This window comes from Carlito syrichta, unplaced genomic scaffold, assembly GCF_000164805.1.
Source record: "Carlito syrichta isolate Samal-C Ts95f unplaced genomic scaffold, Tarsius_syrichta-2.0.1 Scaffold309739, whole genome shotgun sequence".
Lineage (NCBI taxonomy): Eukaryota > Metazoa > Chordata > Mammalia > Primates > Tarsiidae > Carlito > Carlito syrichta.
In genome coordinates this window covers 221,009-236,674 of record NW_007253835.1, presented here as the reverse complement: position 1 = coordinate 236,674, position 15,666 = coordinate 221,009, and the positions used below count along the sequence as shown (strand labels likewise).

The 15,666-nt window shown below is 52.3% G+C and overlaps 1 protein-coding gene across 1 annotated transcript in view; it reads left to right on the top strand.

Annotated features, from left to right (window-relative positions):
• The first annotated feature begins 4,985 nt into the window (after positions 1-4,985).
• The window catches only part of FA2H (fatty acid 2-hydroxylase), a 27,398-nt gene continuing 16,717 nt past the window's right edge, over positions 4,986-15,666 (top strand). Inside the window, exon 1 of the mRNA XM_021717446.1 lies at positions 4,986-5,075. The gene's annotated coding sequence lies outside the window, so the exon portion shown is untranslated. The remainder of the gene's footprint in view (positions 5,076-15,666) is intronic.

Here is a 15,666-nt window from a genome sequence, read left to right as displayed (position 1 = left end):
CAGGACCCTAGGTATGATTCAGCAGGACAGCAGGAAGAGAGAGGAGAAAGACAGGAAGAGACCACGCCCATGCCCTTCCCCTTTGTCCCTCTTTTCCTGATCCTCCGTATGCAGGCCACCTGCGCTGCCAGCCCTTCGACTGGTGCTGGTCCTTGACTCAGAGGAACTCTAAAGAGAGAATCGCTGGCCACTGTGTGCTGGGGCCGCAGCCGTGGGCCACACTCAGGGCATGAGACAATCTCTGCTCCCGGCTCTGGGGAGCAGCAACTCCTCCACTTCCCTCATTACACTCAGAATCTTCCCGATTGAACAAAAGAGGCTTCAAAGCCCTGTTTCCCTTTTTAGCCAATAACTCTCTGAGAAACTGAATTTGTTTGTAATTTGTTAATGTAGAACCTTAGAACCCGGACATACTGATCATTTGATCAACTTCCTGATACAGATAGATGCTAGAGCCCCGCTTCAACCTGCCTGAGCAACGAAAACAATTGTGTGCAATTAATGCTCGTAAAACACAATCTTCTGTTGTAATTCTTCTGTATCAATACATATTCTTAAATAGAACACTTTTTTAAAAAGTCAATAGAAAGTTGCCCATGGCCCTTCCTTAGGAGGGACTGCTCTTTGTCCTGAAAACATATATTTCCTATATATTTGGTATCGAAATGTCTTCTTGTTTATGAAATGTTGCTGATAGTAAATTTCTTTTTCTTTTCTTTTTTTTTGAGTTGGAGTCTCACTCCATCTCTGGAGTGCAGTGGCACGCTCACCGCCACCCTAGCGTCGACCTGCTGGTCTCCAGCCATCCGTCTGCCTCAGCCCTCCAAGTAACTGGAACTACAGGCACGTGCTACCACGCCCGGCTAATTTTTTATTTATTGTAGAGACAAGGTCTCGCCAAATTGCCCGGACTGATCTCGAACCCATGGGTTCAGGCAACTTACTTGTCTCAGCCTCCCAAAGTGCTGGGATTACAGGCTGAGCCACCAAGCCCAGCCAATAATAAATTTTAAAAATATTTTTATTTGGTGAAATAAAATGCTGGCAAGCTCCTTTCAGTCTTACGTACTTTTCGTTCTGCTCATGCCTGTCTTATGTACTCGGTCAAAGGGCACTGAGAAGCTGTCGTTTCAATTGTTGGAATTTTGATCCTTTTATCTGGGCACTGTCCTACCCAGCCCACAGTGGCATTCCAAGATGGCACTTTCCCAGGTCCTGGGCCACCCCTTCAGGCAGAGAGCCGTATTTCCCCACCATGTCATGGTGCTAAGCAGAGGGGCCAACTTCATTTGTTCTGCGTTTCCAAGGAGCATGAGCCCTGCGGAGCATCAGGGCTGCACCCCAGCAGTCAGGCCCACCACGTGGCAGGAGTCTCAGGGGACTTGGGCTGCTTCACAAAGACCCAGCATTGAAACGCGATCCCCTGAAGACATGCAGGGGAGAAAGGTCATCTAGTACTGGTGAGAGCTGGTGCTAGGTACTTGGAGAAATAGGGAAGCAAGAATCCACAAGGTCCCTGCTCTGTTGAAATCTACAACATCATTGGACAAAAAAGATAATCACCCAAATATTCAGAAACAGCAGGAGGCAAGAAATTATAAATACCACGAGGCCAGGAGTGGCTCACGCCTATAATCCCAGCACTTTGGGAGACTGAGATGAGATGATTGCCTGAGCCTGTGGGTTCAAGACCAGCTTGGGCAACTTGGTAAGACCTCATCTCCACAGTAAATCAAAAAATTAGCTGGGCATGGTGGTGTGTGCCTGTAGTTCCAGCTACTTGGAAGACTGAGGTGGAAGGATCGCCTAACCCAGTAGGTCGAGGCTGCAGTGGCTGAGAGTGTGCCACTGCCCTCCAGTCTGAGTGACAGAGTGAGGCCCTGCTCAAAAATAAATAAACACGGGAAAAGGATTTTTTTTTAAGTTGGAAAATAAACAGGTCATTTCTGGGTAGATCATGGTGGTAAAGAGAATATCCCAGGGTCCCACTGCTGGCTTGACCCCTCACTAGCTGTGGGACTGCTCTGCCTGTAGGTTCCGTGTGATGGCTCTCTGTTCCCATAATCTTCTGTCAAGTGGGAGTAACAATTGTACCTATCTCACACAGTTGTTAGGAAGATAGTGAGCACTCATGAAATATTAACCTTTGTCCTCATTCTAAACAGGGTGACATTGAAGAAGGCAAATGTAAGGCAAGTTTAGAAAGTCACCCTTGCCAGGCTCGGTGGCTCAGCCTGTAATCCCGCACCTTTGGGAGGCTGAGGTGAGTGGATTGCCTGAGCCCGCGGGTTCAAGACCCGCCTGGGCAGTGAGACCTCATCTCTACAATAAATCAAAAAATCAGCCGGGCGTGGTAGCGCGCGCCTGTAATTTCGGCTACTCGGAAGGCTGAGGCGGAAGGATTGCTGGAGCCCAGCAGACGAGGCTGTGGTGGCCAGGAGTGGCCACTCCAGTCTGGGCGACCGAGTGAGACTCTGACTCAAAAAAAATAAAGTCACCCTTTCTGGCTAAAGGGGAAAAGTAGGGTTAATCCCAGAGAGAAATCTGGATATTTAAAGAAAAGACTTTAAACATAGGGATCTCAAGGATAAGTGATGTTCGGAGGATGGTCATCCTATGTTCACTTTTAGGAATGATATGTCAGAGGTAACAGCAGGGCTTTGGGGTCAGGCTGTGATGTGGGAAGTTGGAAATATTCTGGGGCAAGGAACAAGGCCGGTGTCAGAGAGAGAGAGACATCTGCAAGCCTTCTGAACTGATTGGAGGTCCATTGGAGATGCTCAGGTGTGTGTGTCAATGAATGAATGGAAGTGGATGAAAGCTGTGGGTATAAGTGAGACCCTCGTGGGAAGGAAGAGTTGAGGGAAGAGGAAGGGGCCATCGTGAAACTTGATCAAGACCATCAGTCCCTGAAGAGGAGGCTGATATGGAACAGGGGTTTCCTGTCCCTGGAAACTCTCCTTCACAATCTCACTTCTGCCCTCCATCACTAGACTAGGCATCACAGTTCCCTTCACACATCCATCTTCTGTGGACCTCCAGGGAATATGTTGCAGGCCCAGATCACCTTCTGGACCTCACCAGCTCTCCGCACCACACCCACCACCATAGTTCATGAAGAAAGCTTCAGGTGGCCACAGGCAAAGCGAATGAGCTGTGTGGTATGGCAGCCAAGAGGGCTGAGGGACTCAATTCCCATGATCAGAAAGATGATGTCCCGTGAAAGAGTACGAGCCCTGCTAGATTCTACACGGGTCCCACACACCTGCCTTGGAGGAGGAATGTGGACCAACCAACATGTGTAGAGTTTTCACTGTGTCCCAAGAGGGGCCCTGGAGAAAAGCAGATGATGGGGAGATGGGAGTATGGGCTGTCCTCTAGTACTTATAGGCCTGGTCCATGAGAGAGGAGGGGCTCATGCAGCCCTAGAGGTGAAGAACCAGGAGTGATACCCAGAAACCTGGAGGTAACCAGCTAAACGTGAAATTTTTCCATGGACTGCAAACACAAGTTGGATAGATAAGAGCTTCGCATCCAGAGGTAGATGCCCTCTCTTCTGCATCAGCAGTTGTTCAGGTGGATGTATCCAAAACAGTCTGTGTCTGCCACTTGGGGATGTCTGAAAAGTATAGTACAGACAAAAACATGAAATGGTAATCTGCATAATAAGCCCTTCCCTACTGAGACCATCCTTCTGTTGAAAGAGGCAAATGGGGTTGCAATGAGTAGGACATGGGGTGCAGAGAGAGAGTAGATCACTCTAATGAAAGAAGGACTTGGGGCGACCAGGAGAAAAGAACTATCCAGGACGGAGGGATTCAATAGCTCAGTGATTGGAGAACTCTGTGGCATTTTTGAAGGTAAAATGAAAAAGGAAGGAGCAAGATTATTGAGCTACTAACATGGGAGGAGGGAAGACACTTAGACTGGATATGTAGTGTATGATGTGGTGTTAAATCCACTCTTCTTTGTCCTTGAGAGGACATGAAATGCTTTTTTTAAAATGCAGATATTAGCATGATGACACAGACCAAGACAGAACCACAAAAGCCCACTTTTACTTGGGTTGCCTATGGGTTTTCTCAGAAAATGCCAACAGGGTCACTGTTACCATCAGGTTCTCTTGGGTTCATTTGGAAACAAAAAAATGGAGGAACCATAGCAATAGTCTCTCAGCCTCTTGCCAATCTTCAGCTTCCAAGGGCCTCTTCATGGCCACTGGCACCATGATTTCCTCTAGTCACAGGGACTCAGAGGGCAGGCAGGGGATCTCCCTACCCTTCCTACAGGGAAGCATGGGTTGTACTGCGTGCCAGCCTGCTTTCTCTGGTCTCACCCTGTGTGACATCAGAGCTCGCTGGAGCTGTGTGATTTTCCCCAGCCATTCTGTTTCCTTCTGACTTTACCTCTTGAGCCCACATGGGCACTGCTCTGCCAATTCCACCCCACGTGTGACTGCTGACAGGTAGGGGGCGGGGGAGTTGCTGGAGGGGCAGTGTCCTTGCTGCCCCTTTCTTGTGGGCATGTGGACCTAGAAGCCCTAGCCTGTGACTCATGGGCTCTGTTGACTAACCAGGAAGGCAGAGTAGTCACTAGGTGTGGCTCAGCGAGCCCTACCAGGTGGGCTGAGTGCTATGCTGTGACTCCCTTTGCCTGATACCCATCAGTATCCCCTTTCTGAGAGCATTCCCACTCACTGCTCTTGTTTGCCTACAATCTCTCAGCCAGCTTCCTTTCTTTCCCAGCTCTGTCTGCCTCTTTTGTTTTTGCAGAAATCATTTTTCTAAGGAAGAAGTAGGGCACAGAGAGTAGTAATGCCCACATCAGTGGCTCTCTGTTTGCAAAAGTACTCAGTGTCCTCATTTCTGCCCACCCTGCACTCTCAGCACTCCTGACTGCCAGTCCTGGTGTCATGGGACAGCGGGAGGCTCCACCCTCTCCTCTCATCTGCTGTAAGTAAGCCCCTTATGTCTTCTTTCCAGGGTTCCACGGAGAATGAGGCTGTAGCCCCTGAGGAAACTCAGAAGACAGACCCTGCTGTCGAACCAAGGCTCAAAGTGGTGGACTGCGACAAGGTACCTGGCTTGCAACAGAGCGGGATGGTGAAGGGGGTTTTCCGGGGGTCAGGAGAGGGTGTGTAGAGCCAAACGCCACGGTGCGTGTGACGTGTACCCAGAGTTAATGAGGAAGGGGAAGCAGGTGCCCACAGCTCACAGCATGGCCTAGGACATCTAACCCAAGCACGGTCTGTGAGGGCCTCATTGGTGGAAAGTTCAGGAAAATGGCACATGAGGTCTCTGCATGGAGCCAGGCCCCACACACCTATGGAGGAAAATAAATCTTCCACCAGGACTCCTGAAGCTGAGAAGGGGACGATGACAGGGTCAAAGGCCCAGACATGCCCAGTGTGCAAGGCAGAGCTGCCCTGGGCACCTGCAATCGTCTGGAAGTGTCACTGGCCCATACAGGGCATGGGAGCCTGCTGAGTCCAGGCAGGAGGGAGGGCCGCAGCTTCCTCAGCCCATAGGAGAAGCCGAAGGTGTCTGTAGAACCTTATGACAACCCTCTTTTGGTGTCTAGAGACCAGCATCTTGCTGTGGCTCAGCAGACCCCATTTGTGTGTAAGGAGAGCCCTGGGAGAGCCCAGCAGTCCCAGGTGGGAGTGGAGCCCCTGGGGAGGGAGGGGCGGGAGGAGACAGGCTTGGGTCACAGGACTGTCCCAAAGTCATGTTGCCCTTTTTTCCTCTTGGGATAGACATGAGTATGCATGTCTATACATGCCCACCCTGTGTGCCCTCTGCCTACACTGGGCACCAGAGACACAGGAACAAACAGGATAAGGGAGCTCACAACCTGGTGGATGGGACAATAAGCCCCCAACTCCTATCAACAGTTATTACAACAAGAAGTGATACAGGTAGCCTGCCCAGGGAACACACGTGACCAGAGGCGACGGGACAGGGGGACTTTACAAAGTGGAATGTGTCCTGGGCCCCTTTGACCCGAACTCCTGAGATCCTGACCCCAGGAACTCAGAGATGGCACCTGTCACCATCTTGGGATCAGAGGCCTTGGGATCGCCAAGGCCTCTGGGAGGAGCCATCAGTCCATGTTAATGATGCCTTTAGGTTTCCAATCAGAAAGCCTGGAAGAAGTTGTCCCATGCTCCGTGCCCCGTGCCCTCCAGAGAGGCAATAACCAAGGCCTGCCCAGCCACATAGCAAGCTGTGTGAGTGGCTCCCTGAGATGTGGTTTTCTGGTCCCACCCTCTGGTTTGGTTACAATTACTCACCAGCATGGTGCATGGGTGATGCCTGGGACAGGAACCAAGACTAGGGGGAGGTCTTGGTACAAATGGAAGACTTCTCTGGAAGTTTTGGGGAAGCTTGGCTTGCTCTGCACATGGGCACGACAGAAGGGGAACCAGCCCACTCGAGTGGTCAAGGGTCCCGGGAGCTGGTGGAGTCAGGCCTCAACCCTCGAATAGGAGGATCTGGAGGGAGACAAGGAGCATCTGGGGAATGAGAACAGGACCAGAGTGTGAGATGCAGTGTTCCCGGTTGAGGGTATGAGTGGCCAGTGGGTGTTGCTGAACGGAACAGCAAAGAGGTGCCCTTGGGGCAGGCAGCATCTGGGACTTGGCCTTGGGCTTGAATATTGGAGGGAAAATACTCTAAAAAGAGAGCTGACAGCCAGGCTCGGTGGCTCAGCCTGTAATCCTGCACCTTTGGGAGGCTGAGGTGAGTGGAATGCCTGAGCCAGTGAGTTCGAGACCCGCCTGGTCAGGTGAGACCTCATCTCTACAATAAATAAAAAATTAGCCGGACGTGGTAGCGCGCGCCTGTAGTTCTGGCTACTTGGAAGGCTGAGGCGGAAGGATCGCCGGAGCCCAGCAGGTCAAGGCTGTGGTGGCCGGGAGCGGCCACTGCACTCCAGTCTGGGTGACAGGGTGAGACTCCAATTCAAAAAAAAAAAAAGAGCTGACTAGGGCTAGACAAATGTGGCTGCCATTGGGTGGAGTGGCAAGAAAAAAATTGTCCTAGAGGGGAGGAGCTGTGACCCAAGGCTGGCTGGGGATAGGCAGATCCCAAGTTGCCAGCCCTGCTCTGGGGAGGCTTCCTCTCAGTCTCCCTGAGCTGTATTTCAAGGCTGATCCCAGCCCCATCACTGCACAAGGCAAGGGGAGAATCAGCCCAGGAGCTCTTCCACCATCACCTGTGCTCCCACTGAGACAACACCCAAGGAGAAGAGGGGCGCCTTCTCCCCCAGGGCCTGCTCCCTGCTTGGTTCCTGGTCAGCTGTCCAGGCAGCTGATGCCTGACTCACCTTTCCCACCTCTCTTGCATTCTCTCTTTCTCGCCCTGCCCCTTGTGCCCCTGGGTGGTGACAGAGGAACAAGTGCTGACCCTGGAGAGAGTGGAGAGACCCACCCTGGCAGGGGGGCTCCCACCTCACTGGGGTCTGCTTTCTCAGCACCCTGGGAACTTCCAACACAGGGAGCCGGGCTTCTGGGGGAGGGTGAGCGGTGCTTTGCTTTTCTCTTTTCTTTTTTTAACTTTCCAAAAAGGAGTCTTGCTCCTGTCTCTCTCACCACAAGGTCAACCCCAGCTCATTGGCGGGAACCTAGGTCGGGAGAGCCCGCAGGCACTCACCTCACCTGAGCCCTGGATCTGTCCTTGACCCACCCTGGGGACTTGGGTGGGTCCGTTTGGTTCTGACCTTGAGTTGTAGAGGGAGGCCAAGAAGGCAGCAGCTTTGTCTCTGCTGAGGGTCCCCAAGCCCGGGAGTGCAGGGGGTGGGGATTGGATTTGCACACCTGCTCCCGGGGCAGAGGAAGTTGCCAAAATGAACCCTTTGCACTTTGCATTCAGGTGAGTCCTCTGAGTGCTGCTGAGGAAGGGAGTCTTGGGGTCCCAGGGCTCAGCACCCCAGCCCTAGATTCTGGGGGCAGAGGGGACCACGCTGGGAAGAGTGAGAGGACAGTAGGATGGGGTAGCAAGGGCAGAGGGCAGAAGCATCTGAAAAGGCAGCAGGGAGGGGCAGGAAGCAAACTTTGTTGCCCTGCCCTACTCAGAGGTGAGGCATGGGCTGACTTTTGGGCTCTGAGTGGAATTTTACCGGAACAATGTCTAAATCATCACTTTGATCGTCCAGGCAGGCAGGACCCAGGCTTCCTTGTGTGACAAAATATCAGGTTGCAGCTCCTCAGCCTATACATCTTCCCCTGTTTTCTGGAACCCAGTCGGCCTCAGTCCTGCCCTGGATAGGAAGCCAGAGCTGTCCAGGGCTCTTGGCTTGTGGGCACAACTCTCCCTTTGTTCAGAAGCCCTTTTGGGTCACTTCACTGTGTCCTTTCCAGAGTCCTCCCTAGAGAGCCCCCTTCACCCTTCCCACTTTGGGGATCAGCCTCTATTTGGGGAACCAGATGGAGCCGGTATGATTTGGGGGGTTTGCAGAAGTTCCCTGCCCAGATCCTAGTGCAGTTAGCACCGAATTAATAACTCTTTAATTAAGTTCTTACCAGGAGCCAAACACTTTAAATGTATTATCTATGATCTGATTTAAGCCTGCTTACAACACAAGGAGATAAGGATTCTAATGATCCTGATTTAACTGATGAGGAAGAGCTTAAGTCTCCCATCCAGTCACTTCTGGGCAGGTTAAAGGCCCAGCTGGCAGTTATTGTGGTCCTTGACAACTGGCCAGGAGCAAAACCCTGAGGCCTGTGACTGGCAGAGAGGGCTACGAGGGTGGGGGCGGCCGAGCAGGTAGGCATGAAAGATATCTCCAAAGCTGGCCACAGCCTCTTCCCCATCCTCCCTCAGGCTAAGTCAGACACCAGCAAAACCAGCTTCCCTCCAGCTCCACGAGGCCGTCAGTGGGGGTGGCCACCCTCTTCCCTCAAGAGACAGGTAGAATCATCCAGCCAGGTGTGTCACAAAACAAAATGCAGTAGTCAGTTCCCCAAACTCCCAGCCCCTGCTCCCCGCCTGACACATACACACACCACCCTAACGTCAGGGGCTGCTCCAAGGGTTCCCTGGGCCTGCCATTGGGGTAACCTCTTAGGATCCTCAGAGAAGTCAGGAAAATTGTACCTGGATCAGAACAACACACTCTGAAGAAAGACCAACCTCCACGCTGTGGGTGCTGGCCTGGCTCACCTCCGGGCATTCTGTGTCCCCGGTCGCCTTGGCCCCCTTGTACCTCCTTTCTCCCCCCACCCCTCTCTCTCTACTCCTAGAGTGGGGTCTGGAGGACCCAGCATCCACAGGGCCTCCCCAAGAGGACTCACTGGGTTTAGAGTCCATGAGCCTCCTCTCTACCCGCCTCCTTGCCCAGAGCTTCTGGCCACTTTTCAAGGGAATTCAGCAGTGTTCAAAAAATGCCCCAGGGCAGAAGCCAGGCGGGTGGACTCGACACTGCCCTCTACATCCATGATCTCAGAGGATGCCCTGGGAGGGCAGTGAACAGGGCAGGCTAGGAGGCAAGACATGCCGCAGGTTAACCATCGACAGTTCTAGGAGGATGGAGAAAATTATTCCTTCCATCTTATTACTGTGTGGGGTTGCCCAGAGGATCTGATAGCATGTACACAGGGGTATCAGAAAGTGTGCTGTGAGGGAAATACTACCCCACCTGGTTTTAGGATGGGGGCCCAGGGCAAGTAGGATCTCTGCTGGTCTTTGGGCCATGCCAACTTTCTGCACAGTGCTCGGGCCTGCCATCTTTCTTCCCTCCCTGTGTCTCTGGCACCTTCACTCCCTGTTTCCTGTCCACTCTCATCTGCCTGTACCCTCATGGGGTAAGCCTGAGGCCACCTCCCCAGCCCCACATCCCCTGGGCGAGGGGAGGGTCATAGGATTTGGGGGAGGAGGCAGTGGTCCAGAACCACCTCTGTGGACTTGAGCCTGTCCCAGTTAGAATGCACAGGACAGGCCAGCAGCTACCCCAGCAAAGCCACTGAGAACCCCACTGACCGCTGCACTAGACACTGCACTGGGGGTCCTCATAGCCTCTATGCCGAGGAAGTCACTCCATGGAGGTCCCGATTGGGCTGATAGGAGGCCTCCTGGCAGGGTGTAGGGATGTGGGCTCTGAGATGGATGCTGGGGTCCAGGCCCTGCCACAGCATCTACAGTTGAGCCTCTGACCCTCAGTCTTCTCATCTATAAAATGAGGTCGTCATAGCATTCCCAAAATTAAGGCTTACAAAGGACAGTAGACACGAGGCCCGAGGCCTAGGCTGACCAGCGACAGGGGCACAGAAAATGGCCGCCAAGATTCTTGTCGTGTTTCTTACCCTTATTCCCCTCCCCACGGCCCCTGCCACTTGGAAGCACAACCTCCGCCTCTCTGGCTCAGAAAGCTGCCTGGAGCTATGTGCTCTGGGGTTTGGGTGGACATTTCTCTAAACAATGGCCTTAGCTCATGGCTGTGGTGGTGGGAGGAGCTGCTGGCACCAAGCAGCCGCCCCCCCCATCTGCCACCCTTGGGAGAAACAGATGCTGAGCACGTCACCCCTGGGTCGGGGTTGCCCCCAGGAAAGGGTCCTGTGCCACCTGGCCCCTGTGCTGTCTGGGGGGAAGGGAATGTGGGGAGTGGGAGGGGAGAGCAGAGGAGGCCCCTTCCCACCCTGGCAGCATGCTCTTCCACCCACCTTCTGGGAAACAGGCTGCCCTCCCCCCACCCCGGGTGCTGCTGAGAACAGCATTCCTGGCATAGCCTGGCAGAGGCCTTCCCCCTTCCTTTTGGGGCAGGGACAGAGCAGAGTGGGGGAAGGGCACGGGGCCCACACGATCAGCACAACGTGCTTGGGCCAAAGTCACCCCAACTCGTGACCGCCTCCCGGTGCTCCGCTTGTTGTTTGGGTCTTTGAATCACGAAAGGGTCCTTCTACCCCGAACAAGCCACTCATTCCAGAGCAGTTTCTGGGTATATCCTTACCCTCATCCACACAGTCCAGCTTTAGCTGGACTACCCTGAGTGCTGGACTTGCCTTCTCCGAGTATAGGTTCCACAGCTGTAAAAGGAGGATTAGTAGGCCAAATGCGGTGGTTCATGCCTGCAATCCCAGCACTTTGGGAGACTGAGTTGGGGGGAATCACTTGAGCCCAGGAGTTCAAGACCAGCTTAGGTAATATAGCATCTCAACCAAAAAATAAAAAAATTATCCGGACGTGGTAGTGTGTGCCTATAGTTCCAGGTACTCAGGAGGTTGAGGCGAGAGGATTGCCTGAGTCCAGGAGGTTGAGGCCACGGTGAACTGTGATGGTGCCACTGCATTCCAGCCTGGGTGACCGAGTGGGACCCTAACTCAAAAAAAGGGAAGACTTGTTACTGTGGAAATAGTGAGGGAGCCCCCAGACACTAGGAACTGGAGGTGTGATCAGTGACCATTTCTCCCCTTCGTCCTCCCTAATTCAGTCTCCTACTGAGGCCACAGACCTTCGGCCATGCCTTACTTGCCTATGTCCCCCAAGCCTTAGGAAGTAGGAAATGCATGGGGCCAGGGCCAGGCACCAGATGGGAGGAATAAAGCCACATGTGTGGGAGAAATAAGGGGCCCAGGGCTTCTAGGTCAGGTAGAGCAGGAAGTGAAATGTGTCTTGAGTCCCTGCCCATCTCACTGGGTCCCAAGTCATCATCTCCTGCTATTCTCCCTGCTCAGAACCAGGTCCCAGCTAGCTGCCATGTTGGAAACAACTAGCAAGTGCTAGTAGGGGTTGCACTTATTAGCACCCAGATGAGACTTTCTCCTTCAGTGATCAGGACTAGAAGAGAATAGAGAAAAGACACCCTATCGGTGCATATGCCATCTAAATCAAAGTCAAATGCACAGGGCGAACTTTCCAGGTCTTAGGAAATTGTAGGGTGGGTGCTAAAAGCTGGGGGGAAAGAGAAAGGAGGTTCCCACTCCAGGACCAACCAACTCCATCTCAAAAGTTACTGATCTCTTGGACCACAGCAGGCCTGAATTTTTGTACTTACATGGAAGGCTCACTGCACTTCCCTTGGAATAGTGGGACTGAGGCCCCAGAGGTAGAGTAAGAGGTGTCGGCCTTTGATGACTGAGGGGGATGTTTGTGGGGTGAGAGTGAGGCCTTCTTAGAATTCCTCCAGGGTGGAATCAGGGTGGAATTTTGGTCAAATTTTTATCTGTTGATACGTTTTGATCATATTTTCTAAAGTAGAAAAGAGCAGAGGCTTCATAAGTTTAACTCAGTAGAGACATACGAAGAAATGTCTAGGTAATGAGTCTGGGGACTCCAGCCTATATATCACACTGGTTGTGAAGGAGACAGAACACTGGTAATCCCAGCACATTAGAGGCAGAATGGGAGGATTGCTTGAGCCCAGGAGATCTTCCCCGAGAGCCAAGGAGAGCTGCCTTGTGGAGACACAGCATGGGCTAGATATGGAGCTTGGACTTGAGGCCCTCCAAGGCCACAGGTAGGCCAGAGGCAGTCTTAGGACTGACTCTAGAGTGCAAGCCCAGCATTTGCAAGGGTGGCCCGCCCCTGCTGGTCTACCTGGGGAGTAACTGAAATCGTGTCCAAAGGTCAGGTTGGCAACAGGACATCAAACAACAGACCCCTGTGTTGGGGAGCTCTGTTGCCACCATGCCTATAAATACCCTTCCACGGTCTAGCTCCAGTTTCCATATTTGTTCTGTCTCTTTTTTGTTTTCTAAGCCGGGGTCTCACTCTGTCACCTAGGCTGGAGTGCAGTGGCATGATCACAGCTCAACCTAGCCCTGACGTCCTGGGCTCAGGCAATCCTTCTACATCAGCCTCCCAATTAGCTGAGACTATAACCATCAGGATTTTTTGTACAGGTGAGGTCTTACTATGTTGCCCAGGCTGGTCTTGAACTCCTGGACTCAAGCAGTCCTCCCACTTCTGCCTCCTAAAGTGCTGGGATTACCCGTGTTCTGTCTCCTTCACTCCCAGTGTGATATACAGGCCCCTAGACTGATTACCTAGACATTTCTTTGTGTGTCTCTACTGAATTAAACTTATGAACCCTCTGCTCTTTTCTTTAGAAAATATGGTTGAAATGTATCAACAGATACAAATTTGGCCAAACCACTGCTAGGCTGAGAGGGGTACCTGCCTGGCAGCATCTCTGTGCTATAGCCAGATGCGTTCATTGTCTGAGGTGGCTATGTCTGAGTTGTGTTGAATGACACACAGGTATAGGGGTGTCATGTGTACCATGCAAAAGTGAGATATAGAAAAACCAGGGGGCAGGGTGCGGTGGCTCAGCCTGTAATCCCAGTACCTTGGGAGGCCGAGGCAAGAGGATTGCCTAAGCTTAGGGGTTCAAGACCAGCCTGGGTAACTTGGTGAGACCCATGCAAGCCAGGTGTGGTGGCACACGCCTGTAGTCCTAGCTACTAGGGAGGCTAAGGCGGGAGGATCGGGAAGATTGCTTGAGCTCAGGAGTTCATGGCTTCAGTGAGCCATGATCATGCCACTGCCCTCCAACCTCCAGACAAGAGCAAGATCTTGTCTCTAAAATAAATAAATAAATAATAGTTCCTGCAAACAAGACAAGATAAGAAGAACAGAGGCAACAAGTAGAAAACAGGAAGAAGGCAGGCCTACTCCAACATTAAGTGTAATTAGACTAAATTCTCTATTCAAAAGGCAGAGATTTTCTGGCCAGATAAATAAGGAAGATCTAACTCTATGTTATCTGCAAGAGGTGTACTTTAAATGTAAAGACATGACCAGGCTCAGTGGCTCAGCCTGTAATCCCAGCACTTTGGGAGGCCAAGGCAAGTGTGTATTGCCTGAGTCTGTGGGTTCGAGACCAGTCCGGGCAACTTGGTGAGACCTCATCTCTACAATAAATTTTTAAAAATTAGCCAGGTGCCATCACACGCGCCTGTAGTTCCAGCTACTTGGGAGGTTGAGGTGGAGGGATCGCCAGAGCCCAGCAGGTCAACGCTGGGATGGCTGTGACCATGCCACTGCACCCCAGCCTGGGCGATGGAGACTCCAACTTGAAAAAAAAAAAATAGATAAATAAAAATAAATAAATAAATGTGAAGACATACATGGGTTGAAAGTAAAAGAGTGAGAGAAGATGGGCTGTGCACATGCCAGCTTCAGGAAGTTGATGCGATCCTCTTGCTATCAAAGTGGACTTCAGGACAAGAAGTATTACTGGAGACCAGGAGGCCTATTTCCCAAGGATAAACAGGCCAGCTTACTAAGGAGATATATCGGGGCAACCTCGGAGAGGTTACTCATCCTCAGTTTCCCCATCTGCAAAATGATAATGATGAGAGTGTCTTTGAATACATGTCCAGAGTGTAGGCTCATTCTTGACACACGGCCAGGGGTCCGCAAGTGTCGGCTCTCGGTGTTGCTGCAGTCGGGGCAAAGCCTCAAGCCCTGGCGTGACCCTGGCCCAGCTTCTTCCAAGGTGGGGCTCTGAAGGCTGCTGCAAGATAAGGTGTACACACAGGCCACTAGCTGGTTTCTCCAGTTCTTTTTCCTGGTGGTGGCAGTGGTGGTTCAGGGTGTGTGTGTGTGTGTGTGTGTGTGTGTGTGTGTGTGTGTGTACGTGCGCACACGCACATGCGTGTATGTGTTTGAAAACTTAGGGCGGAGGAGTGGAAGGAATGAGACAGCACACATCCAATGAGCCCATTTGCTGCTAGACCCAACAGATGAGGTCAAGAAGGCTGGGGTCAGGAAGGGAGCAGTGACTAGGTGGGGCTTGGATGATTGCCTGATTTCGTTAGTGCTGGGAGGGATGACTCTGGGCGTCTCCCAGGCCTGAGAATCAGGAAGTGACCCCCCTTGCCCCTGCCCCGCCACAGAAAGGCAGCCAGCACCTGAAGTTGCCAAGTTCACATGGCAGGAGCCACAGCTCTCTTTGGCCCTTTCACCCTGGTCACAGGCCTTGCCCATTTGCTCGGACCCCCTCCTCCAAGGCTGTGATGGTGAGACTAGCTTCACCTCTGACCTTCCAGGCTGGTTCCTGGAAGACCCTCTGGGAAAGACCCAGCTTTCGCGGGGAGGCCTGGGCCAAGACGAGATTCCAGCCAGGACCACGAGAAGGCCAGTTTCTGGCATCGCTGTCTGCCTCTCTCCCAGGCTCGTGAGCTCTTCTTCCACATATAGCCTTTGCTCCCCACTTTCCTTGCCTTTCACCTCCACCCTTCCCACCTGCAAGGGCTGCCTAACTCCCTAGTCCTGGGGATTGACTGAGCACCCATCATGTGACACCCTCACTCTGATCGTAGATGGCGGACTGGAGCCCACCGACTTCACACAATTTGAGAACTAAGGGGCTCTGAGAGGTGGGCACATTGCCCAGGATCCCACAGCTGATAAATGGCAGAGCCAGGCTTTGAAGATGGGCCCCGACTCCAAGTGCATTGTTCTTTACTGTACTTTGCCAGATTAGCCTTCAACACATTGACTAGTCAGAAATCTTCAAGGGCTTCCCATTAGAGCTGTGGCCTCTAGACTTTTTGAACACTCTGTTATATCTCCATTTTAATTATCTATAAAGTATTTGTTTTTTTGGTTTTTTTTTTAGTTGGAGTCTTACTCTGTTGCCCAGACTGGAGTGCAGTGGTCGCTACTGGCCACCGCAGCCTCAACCTGCTGGGCTCCGGGGATCCTTCCACCTCAGCCTTCCAAG